This window comes from Anomalospiza imberbis, chromosome 1, assembly GCF_031753505.1.
Source record: "Anomalospiza imberbis isolate Cuckoo-Finch-1a 21T00152 chromosome 1, ASM3175350v1, whole genome shotgun sequence".
Taxonomy (NCBI): Eukaryota; Metazoa; Chordata; class Aves; order Passeriformes; family Viduidae; genus Anomalospiza; species Anomalospiza imberbis.
This window is the reverse complement of record NC_089681.1, coordinates 144,520,199-144,527,496: the sequence shown is the minus strand read 5'-3', so window position 1 is coordinate 144,527,496 and position 7,298 is coordinate 144,520,199. Positions and strand designations below refer to the sequence as shown.

General features: G+C 43.7%; 1 long non-coding RNA gene across 1 annotated transcript; it reads left to right on the top strand.

Moving 5' to 3' along the window:
* The first annotated feature begins 516 nt into the window (after positions 1-516).
* Positions 517-2,976, top strand: LOC137485171 (uncharacterized). Its single transcript, XR_011005219.1, has 2 exons — positions 517-1,392; positions 1,537-2,976. It is a non-coding gene; the product is annotated as an uncharacterized lncRNA (long non-coding RNA).
* The last annotated feature ends 4,322 nt before the right edge of the window (positions 2,977-7,298 follow it).

Genomic DNA, 7,298 nt, shown 5'->3' with positions numbered 1-7,298 from the left:
AGGTTTTTCAGGGTCTTGATTGCACTATGGAAATCCACTGGAAATCTTCTGAACCCAAATAAGCTGTTGACAGGGAGGACAGCCTGCAAAGCACTCATGAACCCCTCCTCCTGTGTCTGCACAGACCAGATTTATGGGTGGCTGCCTGGAGAGCTGGGGGCTAAGGCCACTCCTTGTCCACTTCCCCTCCAGCCCTGACTCATTTGCAGGTGGAAAACCATCCTCCTTGCCATAACCCTTGAGGATCACTGAGCCACTCTTGTCATGGCCAAGGAAAAAATTGGTTTCCCATGAAAATCGTTGCACATATTCAGTTAAACCATCTATTTCCAAATATTGTCCTGTTTATTCTTAAATACTCCTGCCTCATGAACATTCCTATGAGCTGTCACTGCCTGAAATAGCCATGCAAAAGGTAACAACACAACCTGCTTTATAACAATGCACATTTATTCAAGTCTTTGACTCTGCAGCATTTTTCTAGGGTTTTTTTCAATCTGGAATTAAGATGGGAAGGGAAAAAAGCAGGTAGAAATGGAAAAATAATTCCATCCCCAAATACAGGATATCTCTGGACCGTTGGTCCCTCCTGTTGCTTTGCTCCTTTGTAAAAAGAATAAAAAATGAAATTAGGTGTCCACTTAATTAACATTTCTTTGGCCTTCTTTTCTGAAAAGTCAATCTGAAAAGTACCATGATTTTTACAATATGGGATACATGTTGAGTACATTTGCCATCATTTTTGTACCGTTTGTTGGAGGTTTTATGTCTTGGAGTATCCAAATTACACTGAAATAAAAGTCAGGATCCTTTCAGTTCAGTTCCCAATGGCACACGGCAAAGTTTTCAGCTCATCAGTGGTTTTATATTCCTTTGTGTACTTATTCTTATATCTTGTTATTTTAAAAGAAGAAGAATCCCCTTTTAAAAGAATGTTTCAATATTGATGGAACCTCAGGCACAGCTTTGTTGAGCTGGCTTCTGCCTAAGAATATTCAGTGCATTTTTTCAAGAATTATCTTGATGGATTTTTTCCCCACCTTGACTTAGTAGTCCTGAAATCAATGGGATCACAGAAGTGGAAGGCAAAACTTCAAGATGATGCAGAACATTTGGCACCTTTGTTATGAACACAGACTTGCTAGCCATGAAAGACTCATTCTGAAATTCAAAGCATGTGGGTTTGCTGGCTAGGGGTGGAAGGAATATTGGAATATTGACTCTGTTTACTAATACATGAAGATGGTCTGCACTGCAGGATAAAAGCACAGAAGACAGGATGGGAGTTAGACTCCAGAATTACCCAGATTCTCTTTTAAATCTACTTAGACTCTGCCAATATGCAGTTTCTATGGCTGGGACTGAATTTTGACTTGTGAGAGCACAAGAAAGGTGAAATAGAATCTTATGTTTTGAGGGGAAAAAATCTTAGGTTGAGTGTAGATCTGAAGGAGTTGAAAGCCCATGCTAACAAAAGCTTCTTGGAATCCAGATATTTTCTATCATCTCACCATGAAGTCATTTACTCTTTTTCAGCAGCTGGGACATGCTACTGATACATAGCTTTCCTCTCAACACACAAAGTGAACATTCCCAGAAATCTATCTAAGCATTAATCAACCATTCAGCAGGACAGATGTGTTTCCTAGTAATAATAGTAATTACCTCTAAAAGTCCTTGAAAGTTGGACTGGTGCTTACCAGGAATAAACAGAAATAGGAGTTTTGTCAAGTTATAAAGCCAGGCTGCTGCTGTGCTCATAGGACCAGCAAAGTTCTGCAAAGGTTCTTTTATTGGTCAGAGCTCCCAAAAAAGATTACTTAACTGAGGATATTTCTACAAGACACAGGGAAGAAGAAGGATGGCAGATGTAGAAATATAAGCCTTTGAAAAGTGGATCAACTGAAAACGGATCACTGCTAAATAGCTCACGGCTATTTAGATTTTGTTACTTGGGTAGAGAAATAACTTAGACTCTGTCATCCCTGATGGCCTTGGGAAATAAACTACCAATGCATCCATAGATTAAACCCAGAATGAGTTATGCAGCAACAGCATAACCATATTTTCCTCCTTCTCAGGCACAAACACACAAATGTGGTCTGACACCTTCATCCTCTCCCCGACTAAACTGGTACATATAAATACAGAAAATGGGTGTTCCAAAGCAGGGTGCAAAGCCAATCTAAACCTCAATCATCACCAGAAATATGTACTAAGCTTTCTTTAACTCAAATGAAGTAAAGGAGTGTTTCCAGGGGAGCTGCAGATACACCATGACAGGTCTTTCCAATGCAAATCACCAGTGTGGCTGAAATCTCAACACAGATCAGATTTATAGCCAAAAAGGGCTGCTTACACTCCAGGCTCAAGAAAAGTGTGTTGAAGAAAGCCAATCTCTGTTACATCTGAACCATTTGGTTCCTCAGTCTTTAGGATTCCAAGGGCAAAACAGAAATAAACTTCCTCAATCATCCTCAAACCCAGACCTGCTTCTATACAGGGTACACATCAAAGATCCTTAAACCTTAAATCCCAAACCCACCCTTCCCTTTCTTCCTTATATTACCTGGTTTTAGTCACTCTGGTCCCTCCAAGAAGCACCATCATCCATCCCAGACTCCATCCTACCAAGTACTTTATACACACAAACAGGAATGGGGGACAGAAATGTCATCTTGAGTAAAGAAACCCAAACCCAGTAACAAAAGCAATTATTAAGAACTACACAAATAAATTAACATGTGAATAGACAGTGTTAAGACCCACTATATAAAAATGTACAGTCCAATCCAGGTCACTTGAAACCAGTAGAACTTTTTTCATTGGTGTGCATATGATACAAAGGTTCTGTTTCTGACATGGTTCTGCTGCCCTGAAGACAATGGTAAGTTTCATTAACCTTTTGGTGGGCTCAGTTGGGCTGTAGTCATTGCTGTAAATAATCTGTCATAGAGATGTTAAAAAAAAAAAAGAGCCTTTTTTGTGAAAGTCTTTTGGACATCTGAAAGCTATAATCAATGTTTCTAATCTCTGGCAATGGGTGGCAGAGGTAAAATAAACACAAGTCTGAGTTACAGCACAGCATCTGCCTTGGCTGCTGCACCACCAGACTCAGTCCATTCCCAGAAAGAAGGGCAGGAGAGAGAAGTGAAAATGAGGGCTGTGCAGCCCCTGGAGTTCAACTCTGCTGGAAAACTTGCCCCAGTTTGTTGTGCAAAACCTCCTCCTACTCCCCAAATATTCCCCATTCCATTCCCAGCACCACTCAGTTGTGATAATCCATTCCGTGGGGAGAAAAAGGAAAATACCAGAATTTTAAAAATACATCCTTTGTGCCTTGTCTTTGTCTGAAAACTCCTCTAAGTGAGTGGCCCTTTGGTTTAGCAGTGCCACAGCTTTGTGCATTTCCTGCCCAAGACAGCTCTGTTTAGGAAGCACCGTGATGCCAGGTTGGAGGATATTAAGCAGAGATTTGCACATCACTGTGAATTTGCACCTTCTTGGGCTTGCAGGCACATTCAGGTGGCTGTGGGAGGAATTTTTTCCAGTGAGAAGTAAACACAGAGGTGTTGGCCTCTTGGGAGGTGGAAAGCAGTTAACTTCAGAGCTAATTACAGGGACGCAGAAGGATGCTGACAGATGTATTGTCCTGGAGAAGGGCCTGCTGCTGGTTCTGCCACGAGACAGGGAGCAAAGCTTCTCTCCTCCTCTCAGCAGGCCCATGGCACCAGGGAGGAAGAAGACAAGGATGTCAGGACTTCTAATTATACACCAGGAACCTGCGAAATTGGAGCATTAGAAGTGTTAGCTAAAAATGATGCCCTGAGGTGCTGAAGTGGAGCAGCAGGAGAAGGAAGAGCATGGTGGTGGGAATGAGGGGCGGGAGAGGAGATCTCGTGCTCATCCTCATGTGATGGGGTCTGGAGGGGCTTCTGTCAGGGATGCACAAAACACATGTGCAGTTATGTATCTACCAAAAGCCTGCCTGCATTGTAATTTGAATGTTTCCAAAAGCAGCTTTAAACCCAGTTTAAAGCCACTTCTGTTGAAAACGTTGCCAGTGTGGTCTGTCAGTCAGTCATCCTCTAGGCTGGAGAAAGCTGCTTTGCTCATAAAAATGGAATGGACATTTTCTCAGTTCCCAGCTGTGCCACAGACAGAGTAAGGGAAGACACCTCTTGAGTTAAATGTTATTGCAGATTCACTTGAAATCTTCTGCATGAAAAAGGAACTTCTGCATATTGAGCTTTAGTCTGAAAATCAGCTGGCATGTTAATAAAAGTCATTCACAGCAGCTTGGAGGAGTGTTTGCTGAAACTCTCCGAGGGAGGTGCAGTTGTGACGGGTAATGGAATGCACCCTGTCCCTGGAGCACGACTGGAGGGCAGTTCAATGCCAGAGGGAATGTCCCCCAGGATCCAGCTGTGGCTGCAGCACAGCTGGGCTGGGCCAGTGCCCTGTACAGCCAGAGCTGGGGCAGGAACTGCCCCGTGCAGGGATGCTCTGGGGAGCTGGGGGACAGCAGAGGCGGCTGCATTTTGTGGGTTCTCTCATTCATCTGCAGAGCCACATTTTCATTGCTCTGGAGGCCTGTAAGGCACACTCCCTGTAAATTATTGGGTATTAATTGGACTAGGAGAGTTGCTGTGCAGGGGGGTGACCCAACCATCAGTCTCATTCTCACGTCTGGTTCAATGTACTGAAGGCATCTGACAGCAGTGGGGAGGACAGAGAAACTCTAAACCCATCAACCTGAGGTGAGACCCCCTTTCCAGGCCACTGTCCAAGTCTCCAGCAGCTCTGGGTCCAACTGAGCACCTCTGTGCACACTGGACACCTTCCCTCACCATCACCACCCCAGAGAGCTGAGCATCCAGTGGAGTTCTGAACCCACTCTAGACCAGCCCAAACTGGACAATTGTACAAACTTGTGGGGCCATTGCTTTCTGCCTGGCATGAGTGATCACCTTGCAAACTGGTGGCATCACAAAGGCTAAAATTTGCTGACCTGCCCATAGAAAAAGCACTTTTCTTAGGGCAGTAGATCCCAAAATGAAGAAGGGCTGCTATCATATATCTGGCTCCTGATTTTTTATGTGTCCACAGCTCCAAACCAAAATAAAGTATTAGGAGGTAAAACACCTCCATATATTTCTCACAGGCATTTAGGAAAAGAAAATTTTAGGGAGGACCACAGGGAATTTCTCTCATGCTCTAGCATTGCTTGTCAATATTAAACCAAATAAATAAGAGAGATGGGGATAAAAAGCCATTCAGAAGCAGTCATTGGCCTCAGACAGCACAGCTCTGCCTTGACCCTGCAGCTCATGGCTCCTTTCACCTTTGAAGCAGGGTGCCTGTTGTCCCCATGGAGACACCAGCACAACTCACCTTGTGTGATGGATGTTGGGCATTTTGAAGAGAAGATAATAGGGAATTAATTTTTTTTTTCCTAAGGGATTTCACACATTTTATCATCTTCTGAGGATGCAGCCCAAGGTGTGCAGACAAACCAATCTGCCACCCACTGAAGAAATGATGCATCATCAGTTACTGAAGTCTCATAATCTTTGGTTTCACTACATCAGCCTATTCACAGTCATCACTTGAAGGATCACAGAATTTGCCCCATGCATTTCCAGAGGCAGCTTTGAAAAGGCCAGCTGGCAAGGAGGGAGAAGAGACAATTATTTTATTTGGATATGAGCCCTTGGAGAGTGGGATCTCCTGGAAAAAGAAAATCCCAACCTGGAAGAATAAATGCTGCCTTCAGTACTTCTGTGCTGTGAGGTGACTCCAGATACCTTGATCATGGTGTGCACTGTGCCCATCATTTCACAGGGAGACATTGAAAAGCATTAGCTGGACAATGGTAACTGAAAACCTGTGCAAAACCAGAAAAAAAAAATCCAAGTAAAACCTGAAATGCCAAGAGAGGACAATAATGGGCTCTGTGTGTCTCTGAAAGGACTAGCAAATGGCAAGGGCAACACTGAAGGGCAAAGCGTGCCTGGAGGCAGCGGAGCCTTCCCCTTTGGACAGATTTAGGGACAGCTGCCAAGATTAGGGCAGTGGGATTAATTCTGTGCTCTCTTGAAGAGCTCCCAAGCCCTGTGACCCACACCTCAGTATCACACACAGCCCTTAGTGGGTTACACCTCCAGTGGCTCTGTTCCTGTGCCTTCCAGGGAGGGATCACTCTTCCCCACAGCAGAAGGGCTTCGAGGATGCAAAATCAAGACCATTTTCAATAGACTCAGTCGCTAATTTGTTGAGAGTTATTGATACCATTGCTCCAGTGATGTGCATCTCCCACAGGACTTTTGCACTTACAGTCATTTGTTTCTCAACTCTGCACACACACTGCATCCACACACGGGCAAGAGCAATCTCCAGGATGTGCCCAGCTTCAGGAAAATGAGATACAGCACATGCTCATGCTCTGACCATGTAGCAGAAGGACTTGTTCCAGCAATCTCAGAGTTGCAGGGTGAAATAGGGCCCAGTAAAAAAATTGCCATTATACATGAAAGGACAGAGTATGAGAAATCACAATAGAAATTGTCTATTCTAATGAGAAAAGGATTGTATGGTGATGGCAAGGAAAGGCATCTCAAAGGAAGGAAAACAATACCTTGTGCAAATTGCATGAGGCTGCTGTTTGCTTAGAAGGAGCAGAGGCCAAGGCCTGACAGTTTCATCAGAGAAATTGGTTAGGAAATGACACGGGGAACATATTTCATTGTTCAAATGTCAAGCTGCTCATATCTAGAGAGAGAAAAGTGTGCATTTATCAGCAGCAGTAGTACACACCTCAAAATGATATAAGAGAAACCAAAAAATTCATGCCAGATCTGTCATGACTCAGATATCCCCAGTGCTTGGGCTGAGGATGCACAGGAGAGGAAAATTCATATTACATTTCCCAGGAAAGTGGTGTGATGGGCAAATACTGAGTGTGATATAAGCCTGACAGAGGAGAAAACAAAGCTTTTCCCAGCCATTGGGCTGTGCATGGTCTCAGCACAGAGAGATGCATCTGCAGTAACTGGAGATATTGAATTGGGGCAGCCACGAGCAGACAGGAGGATTCAATTTAAGGGGTCAGGGAAATACTGCTAAAGTAGTTCATTTTGCAGGCAACAGTGGATGAAGACAGATTTGCAGGGAAAAAATTCTACTGAAAGCATCTTTTCTTTTAAAAAACTAGTACCAGCTTTTAGGTAGAAAACAAACACAGCTAAAGGAATAGTGGGAAAATACGTACTGTGTCAAAAATAAATGTGTTGTGATGT